Below are 18,939 nucleotides of genomic sequence, written 5' to 3' on the forward strand. Positions count from 1 at the left end.
GAAGACAGATTTCTTTTCTTTTACTGACCTGATGGCTGTCACTCAGAAGCATCTTCATAAGTTTGAGATTAGCAACAAAGACTTTCCTGAGATATAAATGGTCTTAGGTCTTTTGCACTTTTCTTATTGGATATTTTAATTTATAGAAAAACAACGTGCTTTTTTTTTTAATGACTGTGTATCTTAGTAGTTTTTGTAGTATCTTATTTGGTGTCTTATTCAATAATAGCTCCAGAACTTTAGGACAGAAGTCTACTTTCCCACTGTTAATTTTGCATGTCAGAAAGTTCATATCATTAGACTTTTCTCTGGATCATATCCTTTAGAACTTAACTTAACCTAGTCTATGCATTTGGTAATTTTTTAGAACAAAGTAAGATACAGTGGGGATAAGACACCAAGACAAATAGGGGGATTGAGAGAATTTCGAGCTTAGGTTTAGACCTAGGATTCAAATTTTTCCATAGTGTATCAAATACCAGTATGAAATACACACTTTAGAAAGAAAAGGCTTGTGTGCTTTTTAAACTTGTCCATTGATTGTTTATTCCTTGCTAGGCAGTGAAAGTGAAAGTCTTAGTCACCTCCGCAGTTGCGTCTGACTCTTTGTGACCACTTGGATTACAGTCCACCAAATTCCTCTGTCCAGGGAATTCTCCAGATAAGAATACTGGAGTGGGCTGCCATTTCCTTCTCCGGGGTATTTTCCTGACACAGGGATTGAGCCTGGGTCTTCTACGTTCCAGGCAGACACTTTACCAACTGAGCCACCAGGAAGACATTGCTATGCAGAAGACTCATTAAAATTTCATCCCTAAAACAAAGGAACACACACACACACACACACACACACACACACACACACAAATGAAGGTAAGGAAAACTTCATATCTTCAGTCTCCAGAATGTGAGACAACTTTAAAGACATGGCTGTTAAAGTCTAGCTCCATTATTTTCACTAAGACAGTTATTAAAGAACAGCTTTCACTCACTTCTTCATTTTCTGATATAAAGGTGTGACTTATTGAGAGTTTAGAGATACAAATCCTGTGTTTGTCTAATCATTCTGTTAATATTTTGCCACTTTGTTATAACGAAAATTTCAGAAGGGTAAATTTTCAACAAAATCAAATAAGAAAATAAGAATGCAGAGACTTCCATATAGACAGGGAAATGTTAGGCAATCCCTCCTAGGAGGTTGAATGTATCTTCGAGCCCTAGTATCTCAGTTCCCTGTTCAGAACATGCATAACAATCTCTTCTGGTCAGTTATTTAAGGACTCACCGCCATAAATTTAGAAGTCCCTACCAGTATAATTGTGCCAATAAACTGGCTATGCCAACCATGTGGCACGAAATCTACATAGAATTGGACCTTGCAAATGGATGTCTGGAACTCTTGACCAGCTATCTGTATAGGTTCATTACCCTTTAAGTAGTGAGACACTAGATTTTCAAAACTGAATATTTTGACTAAAATATTTTAAAAATTTGTTTTGCAAAATGATAGAGCTTTAAGGTATTCAATATTTCTCACGTTCTTGGTATATGCATAGCTCCTTATATCTAATCTTAACTGTGTTATTGAAGACAGATTTTTTTTTTTTTTTTTTTTTTTTTACCTAATGGCTTTTGCTTGGTGGAATCTTAGTAAGTTTGAGATTAGAAACAAAGACTTTCCAGAGATGCATGTTGTCTTATGTCTATTGTACATTTCTTACAGGATATTTTTTTAAGTTATAGAAAAATAGCACGTTATTATTATTATTATTAATTACCATGTATCTTATTCAGTAATAACTCTGGACCTTCATGAAAGAGGCCTGTAGTCCCACTGTTAATTATGCATGCCAAAAAGCCCATGCCATTAGTCATTTTTCTGAATTCAGTTCAGTTCTCATCAGTCGCGCAGTTGTGTCCGACTCTTTGCGACCCCATGAACTGCAGCACGCCAGGCCTCCCTGTCCATCACAAACTCCTGGATTCCAACCAAGCCCATGTCCATTGTGTTGGTGATGCCTCCAGCCTTCTCATCCTCTGTCATCCCCTTCTCCTCCTGCTCCCGATCTTTCCCAGCATTAGGGCTTTTTCAAATGAGTCAACTCTCCTCATAAGGTGGGCCGACGTGTTGGAGTTTCAGTGTCAACATCAGTCCTTCCAGTGAACACCCAGGGCTGATCTCCTTTAGGATTGACTGGTTGGATCTCCTTGTAGTCTAATGGATTCTCAAGAGTCTTCTCCAACACCACAGTTCAAAAGCATCAATTATTCAGCACTCAGCTTTCTTTATAATCCAACTCTCACGTCCATACACAACCACTGGAAAAACCACAGCCTTGACTAGACGGGCCTTTGTTGGCAAAGTAATGTCTCTGCTTTTTAATATGCTGTGTAGGTTGGTCATAACTTTCCTTCCAAGGAGTAAGCGTCTTTTAATTTCATGGCTGCAGTCACCATCTGCAGTGATTTTGGAGCCCAGAAAAATAAAATCAGACACTGTTTTCACTGCTTCTCCATCTTTTTGCCATGAAGTGATGGGGCCGGATGCCAAGATCTTAGGTTTCTGAATGTTGAGCTTTAAGCCAACGTTTTCACTCTCCTCTTTCACGTTCATCAAGAGGCTCTTTAGTTCTTCTTCACTTTTTGCCACAAGGGTGGTACCATCTGCATATCTTCTGATGTTACTGATATTTCTCCCAGCAATCTTGATTTCACCTTGTGCTTCATCCAACCCAGGGTTTCTCACGATGTAGTCTGAATATAAGTTAAAGAGGCAGAATGACAATATACAGCTTTGACTGACTCATTTTCCTATTTGGAACCAGTCTGTTCCATGTCCAATTCTAATTGTTGCTTCCTGACCTGAATGCAGATTTCATAAGAGACAGGTCAGGTGGTCTGGTATTCCCATCTGTTTTGGAATTTTCCACAGTTTATTGTGATTGATACAGTCAAAGGCTTTGACATAGTTAATAATGCAGAAAGATGTTTGTCAGAACTCTCTTGCTTTGATGATCCAGAGGATTTGGCTATTTGATCTCTGGATCCTCTGCTTTTATTAAAAACAGCTTGAACATCTGGGATTTCATGGTTCACATATTATTGGAGGCTGGCTTGGAGAACTTTGAGCATTACTTTGCTAGTGTGTGAGATGAGTGCAATTGTGTTGTAGTTTGAGCATTTTGGCATTGCCTTTCTTTGGGATTGGAATGAAAAACTGACCTTTTCCAGTCCTGTGGCCACTGCTGAGTTTTCCAAATTTGCTGGCATATTGAGTGCAGCACTTTCACAGCATCATCTTTTAGGATTTGAAAGAGCTCAACTGGAATTCCATCACCTCAACTAACTTTATTCATAGCAACGCTTCCTAAAGCCCACTTGACTTCACATTCCAGGATTTCTGGCTCTAGGTGAGTGATCACAACACCCTGATCATCTGGGTCATGAAGATCTCTTTTATACAGCTCTTATGTGTATGCTTGCCACCTCTTCATAATATCTTCTGCTTCTGTTAGATCCATACTATTTCTGTCCTTTATTGAGCCCATCTTTGCATGAAATATTCCCTTGGTGTCTCTAGTTTTCTTGAAGAGATCTCTAGTCTTTCTCATTCTATTGTTTTCCTCTATGTCTTTGCACTGATCACTAAGGAAGTCTTTCTAATCTTTCCTTCTTATTCTTTGCAACTCTGCATTCAGATGGATATATCTTTCCTTTTCTCCTTTTCTTTTCCTTTCTCTTCCTTTCACAGCTATTTGTCAGGCTTCCTCAGAAGACTTTTGCCTTTTGGAATCTTTCCCTTCGTGGTGATGTTGATCCCTGTCTCCTGTACAATGTCATGAACCTCTATCCCTAGTTCATCAGGTGCTCTGTCTATCATATTTATTCATATCTATTCCCTTGAATCTATTTTTCACTCCCACCATATAATTGTTAGGAATTTTCTTTAGTTCATACTTGAATGGTCTAGTGGTTTTCCCTACTTTCTCCATTTTAAGTCTGAATTTGGCAATGAGGAGTTCATGACTTGACCACAGTCAGCTCCTTGTCTTGTTTTTGCTGATTGTATAGAGCTGCTTCACCTTTGGCTGCAAAGAATATAATCAATCTGACTTTGGTGTTGACCATCTGGTGATGTCCATGTATAGGGTCTTCTCCTGTGTTGGTGGAAAAGGGTGTTTGCTCTGACCAGTGTGTTCTCTTGGCACAACTCTGTTAGGCTTTGCCCTGCTTCCTTCTGTACTCCAAGGCTAAATGTGCTCTTACTCCAAGTGTTTCTTCACTTCCTACTTTTGCATTCCAGTCCCCTATAATGACAAGGACAACCTTTTGGGGTGTTAGTTCTGAAAGGTCCTATAGGTTTTCATAGAACCATTCAACCTCGGCTTCTTTAGCATTACAGGTCGGGGCATGGACTTGGCAGAGTCTACACAGATATCAAATGATATCACTTATATTTTGAATCTAAGGATGACACAAATGAAATATCTATGAAACAGAAACAGACTCATGGAAACAGAGAAGAGACCTATGATTTCTAGGAAGGAGGGTGTTGGAAGAGGGAAGAATAGAAGGTTGGGGTTAGCAGATGTAAACTATTACATATGGAATATTTAAGCAACAAGATCCTACTGTAGAGCACAGATAAGTATATTCAGTGTCCTATGAAAAATCATACTGGAAAAGAATATAAAAAATAACATATATGGGACTTCCCTGCTGGTCCAGTGGTTAAGACTCCAAACTTCCACTTCAGGGCATATGGGTTCAATCCTTGGTCAGGGAATAAATCCCACATATCCTGCATCATAGCCTGCATCAAAGGGAGAACAAAAGGAGAAGAGAGAGAGACTAAAATATATATATTTAATATATACATATAAATGCATATTTATACACACACACAATGTATAGACAGACACATATGGGTATAACAATCATTTTGTTGTAAGCTGAAATTAACATAGTACTGTATACTTCAATAGAAAATGTGTGTGTGGGGGAAATAGATTGGTGTATTTCATTCTATGTACAGCTTATATCCAACAGAAAAGACTATAAAAAAAAAAATACAGTTCATCACTTCATGGCAGGCTTGCTGAAATACTTACAGAGAGGTATACTGATGTTTGCAATTTATCACAAAACACATCAAGTAATTAGATGCATTGATGGATGGACAGAGGAATGGACAAATGGATAACACATGTGAAGTGAAATATTGTAAAATGGTTACAGTAGAATCCAGGTGGGGAGTCTTTGTGTTTTAACTAGAAAACATGTTCAACCTCCTTGAATGCTTGGAAATTTTTATAATAAGTTGTTTGGGAAAGTACAGAGAAAAAAGAAATGAAAATCAAAATGCACATGAAGTATAATTTCAAATTTAAAAATATGAGCTGAAAAATATGCAGAGGAGATAAACTAAAATATTGTGTGCTCAGCCCGTTAGACATATCTGATTCTTTTGCAATCACATAGACTGTAGCCCACCAGGCTCCTTTGTTCATGGAATACTCCAGGTAAGTATACTAGAGTGGTTACCAATCCCTTCTCCATGGAATCTTCCAGACCCAGGGATCTAACTTCTGACTGTTTCATTGGCAGGCAGGTTATTTACCACCAAGCCACGAAGGAAGCCCCAAAATATGAACTGTAGTGAAATTAAACGTGTTTTTGTTTGTTTGTTTGTTTAATTTACTTTTTTCATATCTGCTCACTGACCAAGTTCCTTTCCCAATATTCAGAGACTATATTTTCCATAATAAAAGTAGCATCACCTTCCCTGTGGCCCAGGGGAGTCAGGCCTGCTGGGCAGCATCATCACCTCAAGTGTGATACCCTCCTTGTGATCTTGATTTTGAGCACCTGCTGGGGCTCCCAGAGTTCTTCAATCACAGGTCTAGAGATGTGACCCCATTGGTTTCACAGGGCTGACCAAGCCTATGGCTTGACTCATCTGTTTGGAATCCCAGGTGCAGCTCCACCCTTCCTGGTTTCATCTTGGCCCATCATGATGCTACACACTGCACTTCATTTTTTTATCTTTATATATATATACATATGAAATATACAAGACATTATAATTTACATATACTTTATTTATAAATTATATATAATTTATATATTTATATATACTTATATACATATGTATAAAAACATACATGCAAATGCTTATTTATATGTATAATTTATATATAATTATAAAATATATAATGTATATACTTCATTTTTCACTGTATATATATATATATATAAGTTATGTAATATATATGGATATATATTATATATAATATATATTATATTTGAATATTTGTATATAAATAAATATATATTATATATGTACAAATATAAGAAGGGTTAAATAAATGAATCTGTATATGTACAAACACACCCAGAATATGTATATTACACACATATGTGTATAACTGAGTCATTTGGATGTAAAGCAGAAATTAACACAACTTTGTAAATCAACTATATTTCAACCAAAAAAAATAACATGACTGGGGAAAAACTTGGGCTATTTCAATGTATATAAAAGTATTTCAAAGAAAACTGCTGTAAACAAATACAGCTCACTACTTAATGGTAGGCTTGCTGAAATATACACAGAGATGCATAGTGATGTCTGCAATTTGCCACAAAATGCACCAAGGAATAAGATCGAGTAACGTACAGACAGAGGCATGGAAAAATGGATAGATGCATGACAAAAGAAGTATTGTAAAATGGTGGGAAGGACATGAGCTAGTATATGCACTGTGGCAAAAGTAATCATGGTTTTTGCTTACTTTTTCACACCCCGTGCACTGACCAAATTCTTTCCCCAATATCCACAGACTATATTTCCATAGTAAAAGTAGCATCACGTTCCCTCTGGCCCAAGGAGACAGGCCTGCTGGGCAGTATCATCGCCCTGCCTGTGCTCCCCTCCTCGTCCTTCGTTTTGAGCACCTATGGGGGCTCCTGGAGTCCTCCAGTCACAGCTCTAGAGATGTGTCCCCATTGGCTTCACAGCACTGACCAGGACTAAAGCTGATTCATCTGTTTGGAGTCCCAGGCGCAGCCTCATCCGCCTTGGGTTCATTTTGGCCCCTCATGATGCTACCGTTCTCCATTTCTTTCCTTTTTTTCTATTTATATCTATATTTATATCTATATCAGGGTATATTAAAAAGCTTATTGAAAAGTACATGCAGAAAGGCACACAGGTGAAATCAGAGAGAGTTGCACCCTCTCTCTGCAATCTCCAAACTCCCTGTAGTTTTTCTCAGTTATTTAAATTGTTTAAGAATCTCTGTCCAGAAGATAAAAAGGGAAACTTTACACTTTGTAGTAAAATTCCCTCATGGGCAAATAAACAATAAACAAGGAACAGTAAAATTAAAATTGGGAAGTAAAATTAAAATTCAGAAGATAGCTGACAAAGGGTGATTTATCTAATTTATGCAAAGTTCAAAACAACAGTGGGCTATCACTTCACACCAGTTGGAAAAGTCATCATCAAAAATTCTACAAACAATAATTCCTGGAGCAGGGGTGGAGAAAAGGGAACCCACTCTTACTGTCAGTGGGCGTGTAAATTGGAACAGCCACTATGGTGAACAGTATGGCAGCTGCTTAAAAAACTAAAAATATAATCACCATATGACCCACTCCTGGGCATTTTCCTGGAGAAAACATTAATTCAAAAAGATGCATGCACCCCAGTGTTCACTGCAGTACTGTTTACATAGCCAAGACATGCAAGATTTTTAAATCATAGCAAAAATGGAAATCAAACACACACACAAAAAAACTTGAAGCAAAGAGTGTCTAAATGAGGGGTCGTTAATAGTTGTTTGTAAAACCACAGGGTTAAAGATAAGAAAACAAAGCAAGTATCCCATATCAGAACACAGTTCTAAGTTAGCATTGAAATAACAGAAAAGGTGATGTTATACTAGCATGTTGCAATTCATGGGGTCGCAAAGAGTCGGACCCGACTGAGCGACTGAACTGAACTGAACTGATCCGATGTTATACTAAAATAACTAGCGCATCCTCATCCTTTTTTTTTTTTTTTTTTTTAATCTCCCTGTCCCAAGGACGCAGAATTCTGAGTCAACGATCAGGTGAGATCATGGGTGGTTTTTTTTTTTTGTTGTTGTTGTTTGTTTGTTTTTTTCTTTGTATTTTTCTGGCAACTTTACATTTTCTGTTATGAGCATGTATTAATTTTTAATAATGTTATGCAGTATATTTTTCAACATGGAAAGAATACATCTAGATTTTGCAAACTACATTCATAAACCTTCTATTTCTCCATGAGATGACAGCATAAGCAAGGTAAATATTCACTCATACCCACATATACATATGAGACAATACATCTGGATTTTACAAATTACATTCATAAACATTCTTCTCTTTCTCCACGAGAGGGCAGCATAAGAACAATTAATACTTATTCACACCCACAAACTCTTGAAGAGTCCTTGGACTGCAAGGAGACCAAACCAGTCAATCTGAAAGGAAATCTGTATGAATATTCATAAGGACCGATGTTGAAGCCAAAACTCCACTACTATGGCCACCTGATGAGAAGAACTGACTCTTTGGAAAAGTCCCTGATGCTGGAATAGAGTTAGGGCGGGAGGAGAAGGGGATGCCAGAGGATGAGATGGTTGATGGCATCACCGACTCAATGGATATGAGTTTGAGCAGGCTCTGGGGGTTGGTGATGGACAGGAAATCCTGGCATGCTGCAGCCCATGGGACCACAGAGTCATACATGACTGACTGAACTGAACTGAACTGACTGACATATACATATAAAATCCTAATAGAGCCTCAAAATGTGTGTATTATGCCAAGAGTGGTGTACAACAAAATATACATGTTTTCATAACGTATCTGTGAAAATAAACACAGAATAGTAAACACAGAAAATAAACAAGAATCTGCACAGCTACAATAATAAGGCCAATAATAGTAAATAAGATATTTATTGATACACACACATATACACATGAGAGAATATATATCTGGATTTTATAAATTACGTTCATAAGATTCTTCTATTTCTCTCTGAAAGGGCAGCATAAGGACAATACATATTTAACCCTACCCACATACACTCTGGAGGGACACTTGGACTGCAAGGACATGAAACCAGTCAATCCTAAAGGAAATCAGTCCTGAATATTCCTGAATATTCCAAGTCCAAGGGCAGGGAAGCTCCACCAGGATAGCAGGAGGGGCAAAATCACATTTAAAATCAAACTCCATAACTGCCACAGATGCTCAGAGGGCTCAAACAAACCTTGGGTGCATCAAGACCCAGGCACCCCTGTCGAGGTTAAGACAGAACTGTGTTTGAGTGTCTCCTCTGGAGGTAAGTGTCAGCAGTGGACTGCTGTGGGGCCAGGGGCTCTGGATGCAGCAGACCTGGGTATGGCATAAGACTTCTTGTAGGAGGGTGCCATTAACCCCATGATAGAGCTGCTGCCAAAGCTTACAGAGGACTGTGAAACAGACTGTTGGAGGGCACATACAGAATATTGTGCATGCCAGGACTGAAAAGAAAGAAGCAGTGACCCCCAAAAAAGACTGACCCAGATTTCCCCATGAGTGTCCAGGATACTCTGGGTCAGTGGTGGCCTGCTGCAGGGTTGGGGGCACTGAATGTACCATTGTGTACATGGGAACTTTGAATGAGGTCACCATTTTCTTTATTACACCGCCACCATAGTTTGGACTCAGGGCAAATGACAGGGAGGGAACACAGCCCCATCCATCAACAGAAAATTGGATTAAATATTTACTTGGCACGGCCCTGCCCATCAGAACAAGACCCAGTTTCCCCCTCAGTCATTCTCTCCTATCAGGAATCTTCCATAAGCCTCTTATCATTCTCCATCAGAGGACAGACACATTGAAAGCCACAGTCACAGAAAACTAACCAATCTGAAAACCTGGACCATGGCCTTGACCAACTCAATTTAACAATAAACCATGCCATGCAGAGCCACCCAAGACAGATGGGTCATGGTGGAGATTTCTGACAAAATGTGGTCCACTGGAGAAGGGAACGGCAGACAATTTCAGGATTCTTGCCGTGAGTACCCCATGGAGAGTATGAAAAGGCAGAAAGATAGGACACTGAAAGATGAACTCACCAGGTCAGCAGGTGCCCAGTAGGTGAGGAGCAGTGGCGAACTAGCCCCATAAACAGTGAAGAGATGAGCCAAAGCAAAAACAATGACCAGGTGTGGGTGTGACTGGTGATGGCACTAAAGTTAGATGCTGTTAACAGCAATATGCATAGGACCCTGGGATGTTAGGCCCATGAATCAAGGCAAACTGGAAGTGGTCAAAAGGGAGATGGCAAGAGTGAACATTGACATTTTAGGAATCAGCGAGGTAAAATGGACTGGAATGCGTGAATTTAATTCAGATGGCCATTATATCCATTACTGTGTGCAAGAGTACCTTAGAAGAAATGGAGTAGCCATCAAAGTCAGCAAGAGTCTGAAATGCAGTACTTGGAAGCAGTGTCAAAAATGAAAGAATGATCTCTGTTTGTTTCCAAGGCAAACAATTCAATATCACAGTAATCCAAGTCGGTGCCATGACTAGTAATGCTGAAGAAGTTGAAGCTGTACGGTTCTATGAAGACCTGCAAGAACTTCTAGAACTAACATCTCCAAAAGATGTCCTTTCTGAAAGGATGTCCCTGAACCCACGTAAAGACGCCAGGATTCCTGGCCTCTTGAGGAAAAGATTTCAACTCGGGGCCAGAGACGAGGCTTGATCGCTCAGAGCTTTTGTGCAACAGAGTTTATTAAAGTATAAAAGGGATAGAGAAAGTTTCTGATATAAACATCAGAAGGGGGCAGAAAGAGTATCCCCTTGCTAGCATTAGCAATGGAGTTATATACTCGCAAATTAGTTGTTACAGTGAATCAAAAGAATGTCTGGAGGTTGCAAAGACCTCACCAGACCTACTCCCATAATTTACATTTTGAGATAACAGAATTAGCCCAAAGGTTTTTTTCCAGAGCCTGTCCTCAAACAGGATACATTATTGTTATATATCATAACCTTATGTGCAAAACAGAAAAAGAGACACAGACGTACAGAATAGACTTTTGGACTCTGTGGGAGAAGGTGAGGGTGGGATGTCTCGAGAGAACAGCATCAAAACATGCATATTATCTAGGGTGAAACAGATAACCAGCCCAGGCTGGATGCATGAGACAAGTGCTCAGGCTTGGTGCACTGGGAAGACCCAGAAGAATCGGGTGGAGAGGGAGGTGGGAGGGGGGATCGGGATGGGAGATACATGTAAATCCACGGCTGATTCATGCCAATGTATGACAAAAACCACTACAATATTGTAAAGTAATTAGCCTCCAACTAATAAAAATAAATAAATAAATAAATGTAAACAAAAAAATTAAAAAAAAAAATAAAGTGAAAAGAAAAAAGAATCCTAAGGAATGTAGAGGGGAAAAAAAAAAAAAAAAAAAGTTTGCCCTTCCTTCCTCCTTGAAAATTCCAGACTCCTCTCTCCACGGGGACCCCTAGACTTCTTATCAACCTGCCTAGGAATTGACTCTCTCATTTCCATTGTAGGGGACTGGAATGCAAAAGTAGGAAATCAAGAAATACCTGAATTAACAGGTGAATCTGACCTTAGAGTACAGAATGAAGCACAGCAAAACCTCATAGAGTTTTGCCAAGAGAATGCACAGGTCATAGTAAACAGCTTTTCCCAACAGCGCAAGAGAAGACTCTACACATGGATATCACCGGATGGTCAATACAAAAATCAGATCGATTATATTCTTTACAGCCAAAAATGGGGAAGCTCTATACAGTCACCAAAACAGGACCTGGAGCAGACTGTGGTTCAGATCATGAGCTCCTTATTGCCAAACTTAGACTTAAATTGAAGAAAAGTAGGGAAAACCACTAGACCACTCAGGTATGACCTAAATCATATACCTAATGATTACACTGTGGAACTGAGAAATAGGTTCAGGGAACTAGATCTGATAGCAGAGCGCCTGATGAATTATGGACAGAGGCTCCTGCCAGTGTACAAGAGGCAGGGATCAAGACCATCCCCAAAGGCTGTGGTGGAGAGCCAAAAGGCAAAATGGTTGTCTGAGGAGGTCTTATAAATAGCTGTGAAAAGAAGAGTAGTGAAAAGCGAATGAGAGAAGGAAAGATACACACATTTAAACTCAGAGTTCCAAAGAATACCAAGGAGAGATAAGAAAGCCTTCTTCACTGATCAATGAGGAAAACAATAGAATGAGAAAGACTAAAGACCTCGTCAAGGAAATGAGAAGTATCAAGGGATGATTTCATGCAAAGATGCACACAACAGAGGACAGAAGTGGTACAGACCTAACAGAGCAGAAGATATTACTAGTGGCCTTTTTTTGCTTTCTCAGTTGTTACATCACGTTGCAGTTTAACTTTTCATATCCCTCATAACAAAGCAAACAGGCATATTTCTTGAGGCGTCTTTCTTCACTGAATTGCATTTACCTGTGCAAGTTTCCTTCCTGATCGTGTGGTTTATCCTTGTTTTAATTTTGGTGTGCGACCCCTGGCCATTTTGTAAAGCTAGGTGTCATTTAGAGCTCTGCCGCCTTGTGACGGTCCATTTAGCCCAAGGTTTCAGGTTGCTATTCCCAAAAGGGGCCACAAGGAGACAGCATTTCTTCAGGTTCTCCTCTTGCTATATGGTAACTGCATCTTTAGAGGTATGTGCAATTTCTGCTTGTGAATGAGAGTAGAATGAACTAGAGGAAACCCCCGAAAGCTTGTCTCTCCTCCCTTCTTGGTTTTACTGTAGTTCATATTTCTTCTTTGAAGAAGCTGATGTATAGAGTTGCCTTGGTTGTAGCTGTACTGATTCTTGCTCCCTTATACTGATACTCATAGGCATTCAGCAGTGGTTATTTCCTTCAATCTGCTCTCAGACAGTGGGTAGTATATCACTCTTGCCAAATCGGTCCCTGTGGATTATGCATTTGACAGACATTTGTGGGAATCCGTGAATATCAGTCTTCCAATATAAGCCTCCCTCTCACCCATCTCCTTTACTAAGCAACAGTTTATTCCCAGCACTGGGTATCCATTTCACTTTGATTAAAGATAAATCCAGGGGTCATTACACTGAGTGAAAGATGGTCAATTCAAGAAACATCATGGGATGAAATGGAGAGGTTGGGTACAAAAAGGCACAGTGGTGAGCACACACACAAAGGTGACATGGTCATCCAACCTAGCAAGAAACTTATGGGTAGCAAAGGACCCTGGTGGATGGGAGGGACACAGCTGGAGCTTGACATTCATTTCTCCCCACAGACACAAATAAAATACAGAATACATGCAAACCTACCTCAGCAAGACTTGTAGACAAAACACATCGAATAACACGTAGCTGAAAACAAGCACAGCCGAATCCATCTAGTACTCTCAGTGCCACTGAACAGGAATCTTTACATGTTAAACAAATATATCCTTGTCAATCCTTAAAAAGAAGAGGAACTTTCACTTAAAATCTAAGTATGAGGCAACACCAGGTTGGGTGGCATCCTCTGGCTCATTCTGCTCTATTTCACACCCAGGCCTGACAAAAAAAAAAAAAAAAAAAAATCTCAGGTGGAGGCCATCCAAAAAGAGGAGGGAATAAAGAAACCCTCCAGTGTGGAGGGTTTTCTCTGTAACCGCAGCCTTAAAACTATTGCTGATGGATATCCGATATTCACAAGGCCACTGGACTTGACATGACACCTACCCTTGAACAGATCAGCGTTGATACACCCAAAAATAAAGAAAAAAAAAAAAAATAAAAATAAGAACAAATCACACACAAAACAAAATCAGGATACTCTCAGGGAGACAACATCAACAGGTAAATACAACTCAAAGTGCTTTCAAAAAGCAAAAGGCCCATGAATAGTGCTCCATAGGGTTTCTTATCAGAGATACAAATATAAACTGCCACAAGACATCAACTCTGAGTACTGGAAAAGGCGACCATGGAAAATGGTCCAGGCCAGAAATGGTATACTAACATTATTCAGGGGGATCCTTTTATAGTACTTCGGGCATATCAGTTCTAGGAGCCAGTATAAGAATCACTGTACACCTGCCTTTATAGAAAAAAAAGAGGCAGAAAGTATGCCATGGCCTCTCCACTCCTAGGACACTTCAGAAACACACAAAATTTGAAAACCACATGCAAGAGAGCATGCACTGCAGCAGGATCCCCAATGCCCAGAGATGAAAGTAAAGAAAGTACACAGGATGGAGAGATGAGTGCATCAAGGAATGGGATACGGGTTCATGAAGGGATATGACTCAGGCATTGAAACAAGAAAATACTATCATTGTCAATGGCACAGATACATGTAGTGATAATCAGAGTCAGTGAAGAAGGGCAGATTAGAGACAGACCATATCATTTACCTCTCAAACAGGACAGACATTATTGCTGGCATTGAGTGCCCCGAGCGAGATTTTTATCTCTTTTGACACCTAGTGCTGGGAACTCCCTGATGCTTAGCAAAGACGATGGGTGTCTCGAAGGCTGAAATTCAGGGATTCCCACAATACCTGTCAAATACACAATCCACAGGGGCCAACTTAACAAGAGTGATGTATTACACACTTTCTGAGAGCAGGTTGGAGGAAATAACTGCTGCTGATTGTTTCTGTGTTTCAGTGTAAGGGAGCAAGAATCAGTACAGCTACAACAAAGGCAACTGTACATAAGCTTCCTCACACAAGCAACGTGAACTACAATAAAATCGAAAAAGGAGAGACAAGCTTTTGGTGGGGGGGGGGGGGGGGGGGGGTGTGTGCTTCCTCTAGCTCATTCTCCTCTCATTTACAAGTGGAAATGGCATATACCTCTAAAGATGCAGTTACCATAGTAACAGGAGGAGACCCTCCCTCGCCACCCAAGAAATGCTGCCACCTTCTGGCCACTTTTGGGAACAGCAATCTTAAATCTTGGGCTGACTATTCATAAGGTGGCTGGGCTCTAAATGGCATCTACCCTTCCAAACAAAGCTAGTGGAGGTGATGGGATTCCAGCTGAGCTCTTTCAAATCCTGAAAGACGATGCTGTGTACGTGCTGCACTCAATATGTCAGCAAATGTGGAAAACACATCAGTGGCCACAGAACTGGAAAAGGTCAGTTTTCATTCCAATCCCAAAGAAAGGCAATGCTAAAGAACACTCAAACTACTGCACAATTGCACTCGTCTCACACATTACTAATGTAATGCTCAAAGTTCTCCAAGCCAGGCTTCAGGCTTGGAAACCTGAAATACGTAAACCATGACCTTCCAGATGTTCAAGCTGGTGTTAGAAAAGGCAGAGGAGCCAGAGATCAAATAGCCAACAGCCACTGGATCATCGAAAAGGCAAAAGCATTCCAGAAAAACATACATTTCTGCTTTATTGACTATGTCAAAGCCTTCGACTGTATGGATCACAATAAACTGGAAAATTCTGAAGGAGATGGGACGTCACCACCTGACCTGCCTCTTGAGAAATCTGTATGCAGGTCAGGAAGCAACAGTTAGAACTGGACATGGAGCAACAGACTGGTTCCAAATACGAAAAGGCGTAGGTCAAGGCTATATATTGTCACCCTGCTTGTTTAGCTTCTATGCAGAGTACATCATGAGAAACGTTGGGCTGGAGGAAGGATAAGCTGGAATCAAGATTCCCGGGAGAAATATGAATAACCTCAGGTATTCAGATGACACCACCCTTATGGCAGAAAGTAAAGAAGAACTAAAGAGCCTCTTGATGATAGCGAAAGAGGAGAGTGAAAAGGTTGGTTTAAAGCTCAACATTCAGAAAACTAAGATCATGGCATCTGGTCCCACCAGTTCAGTTCAGTCGCTCAGTCATGTCTGACTCTGCGACCCCATGAATCGCAGCATGCCAGACCTCCCTGTCTATCACCAACCCCCAGAGTCTACTCAAATTCATGTCCATCGAGTTGGAGATGCCGTCCAGCCATCTCATCCTCTGCCATCCCTTTCTCCTCCTGCCCTCAATCCCTCCCAGCATCAGGATCTTTTCCAATGAGTCAATTCTTCACATCAGGTGCCAGAGTATTGGAGTTTCAGCTTTAGCATCAGTCCTTCCAATGAACTCCCAGGACTGATCTCCTTTAGGATGGACTGGTTGGATCTCCTTGCAGTCCAAGGCCGCTGAAGTCTTCTTTGACACCACAGTTCAAAAGCATCAATTCTTTGGTGCTCAGTTTTCTTCACAGTCTAACTCTCACAACCATACATGACCATTGGAAAAACCATAGCCTTGACTAGATGGACATTTGTTGGCAAAGTAATGTCTCTGTTTTATAATATGCTATTTAGGTTGGCCTTAACTTTCCTTCCAAGGAGTAAGCATCTTTTAATTTCATGACTGCACTCACCATCTGCAGTGATTTTGGAGCCCCCCAAAATAAATTCTGACACTGTTTCCACTGTTTCCCCATCTACTTCGCATGAAGTGATGACCTACCTTAGGAGAGAAGAAACCAAAAGAAAGATATAATTCAACCTTGAAGCCTGGGGAAAGGAGATGTCGAACACAGTAAGGTTTAAAAAAAAAAAAAAAAAACAGTAACGAAAAGACATATAAATACTACACAAATGAAGGAAAAATCTAAAAACACAGAAGTCCAAATAAATGAAGAGGAAATAGGCAAAATACCGGAAGAAGAATAAAGAAAAATGATAGTAAAATGATCAAAAACTTTGAAAACAAAATGGAGAAAGGGCAACAACCAGTCATCAAAGACATGGATGAATTTAAGAATAAACATGAAGAGACATCAGATACAATTACTGAAATCAAATGTACTCTAAAAGAAATCAATAGCAGAATATCTGGAGCAGAAGAATGAGTCAGTGAGCTGGAAGATAAAGTGGTGGGAATAACTGCTGAAGAGCAGAATAAAGTAGAAAAGAATGAAAAAAATAGAGGATAGTCTCAAAGATGTTAGGGACAATATAAAATGCACCAACACTCAAATTATAGGGTTTCCAGAAGAAGAAAAGAAGGAAGGATATGAAAAAAAAGAAAAATTGTGAAGTGATTATAGTTGAAAATATCCCCAACAAGGAAAAGGAAATAGTCAATTAAGTGCAAGAGTCACAAAGAGCCCCATAGATGATAAACCAAAGTGGAAACACAGCAAGACACATACTAATCAAACTAATAAAGACTAAACACAAATAAAGAATATTAAAACAGCAAGGGAGAAGCAACAAGTAACATACAAGGGAAACCACATACACTTAACAGCTTTTCTTTCATCAGAAACTCTGCAGGCCAAAAAAAGTATTGAAAGGGAATAATCTACAAGCAAGATTACTGTACCTGGCAAAAATCTCATTCAAAATTGATAGAGAAATCATAAGCTGTTCAGGTATGTAAAAGTTAAGACAGTTTAGGACCACCCACCAGATTTACAACAAATGTTAAAGGGATTTACATAGTCAATAAATAAAAGAGAAGAAAATATGTCTAGAAAATCAACAGCAAAGCTAAAGAAAATGGCAATTTGAGCATACGTATCAATAATTACCTTAAATGTAAATGGATGAAATGTTCCATCCAAACGACAAAATCTGGCTGAATGGATACAAAAAGAAGATCCAATTGCACGTTTTCTACAAGAAACCCACTTCAGACCTAAAGACATATAGACTGAAAGTGAGAAGATGGAAAAATATATTCCATGCAAATGGTAAGCAAAAGAAATCTGGAGTAACAATCCTCATATCACACAAGCTAGACCTTAGACTAAAGAAGATTACAAGGAAGGACAGTACATAATGATCAAGGGATCAATCTAAGATGAAGACAACAATCGGAAATACCTATGAACACAACATAGAGGCACCTCAATACATAAGACAAACATTAACAAATATAAAAGGAGAAACTGACAGTAACACAATAATAGTGAAGTCGTGCAGTCGTGTCCGACTTTTTGCGACCCCATGGACTGCAGCCTCCACAGCTCCTCCGTCCGTGAGATTTTCCAGGCAAGGATGCTGCAGTGGGTGGACATTTCCTTCTCCAGGGGATCGTCCCAACTCAGGGATTGAACCCGGGTCTCCCGCATTGCAGGCAGACGCTTTACCCTCTAAGCCATCAGGGAAGCAAGGAGAAATTGAAAGTAACACAACCATAGTAGGAGACTTTAATACCCCACTCACAGCAATGGACAGATCATCAAGACAGAAAATTAATAAGGAAACGCATGTCTTACATGATACATTAGATGAGATGGATCTCATTGATATCTTCAGGACGTGCCACCCAAAAGCAGAAGAATGCAACATCCTCTCGAGGGCACATGGAACATTCTCCAGGGTAGACCACACCTTGGCCACAAATCAAACCTCAGTAAATTTAAGAAAATTGAAATTGTATCAAGCACCTTCTCCAACCACAATGGTATGAAACTAGATATCAATTACATGAAAAACAGTGTAAGAAAGACAAGCATATGGAGATTAAACAACACTTCTAAATAACCAACTGGTTACTGAAGAAATCAAAAGGGAAATAAAAAAATTCCTAGAAACAAATGACAGTGAAAACACAACTCAAATCATATGGGACTTAGCAAAATCAGTTCTAAGAGGGAAGTTTATAGCAATACAATTTTTTATAGCAATACAATCTTATATCAAGAAACAAGAAAAATATCCAATAGACAACCTAACTTTCACCTAAAACAACTGGGAAAAGAACAAAAAATTAGTAGAAGGAAAGAACCCATAAAGATACAAATAGAAATAAAAGAAAAATGAATTTGTAAAAAAAAAAATAGTTAAAATTAATAAAACTAAATTCTGGTTCCTTGAGAAGAGAAGCAGAACTGACAA

At 39.5% G+C, this 18,939-nt stretch overlaps 1 non-coding gene across 1 annotated transcript; it reads right to left on the minus strand.

Moving 5' to 3' along the window:
• Positions 1–704: 704 nt before the first annotated feature.
• Positions 705–777, minus strand: TRNAS-GGA (transfer RNA serine (anticodon GGA)). Its single transcript has one exon. It is a non-coding gene; the product is annotated as a tRNA-Ser (tRNA).
• Between the last annotated feature and the right edge of the window lie 18,162 nt (positions 778–18,939).

The sequence above is a fragment of the Dama dama genome, chromosome X (assembly GCF_033118175.1).
Source record: "Dama dama isolate Ldn47 chromosome X, ASM3311817v1, whole genome shotgun sequence".
Classification (NCBI taxonomy): Eukaryota; Metazoa; Chordata; class Mammalia; order Artiodactyla; family Cervidae; genus Dama; species Dama dama.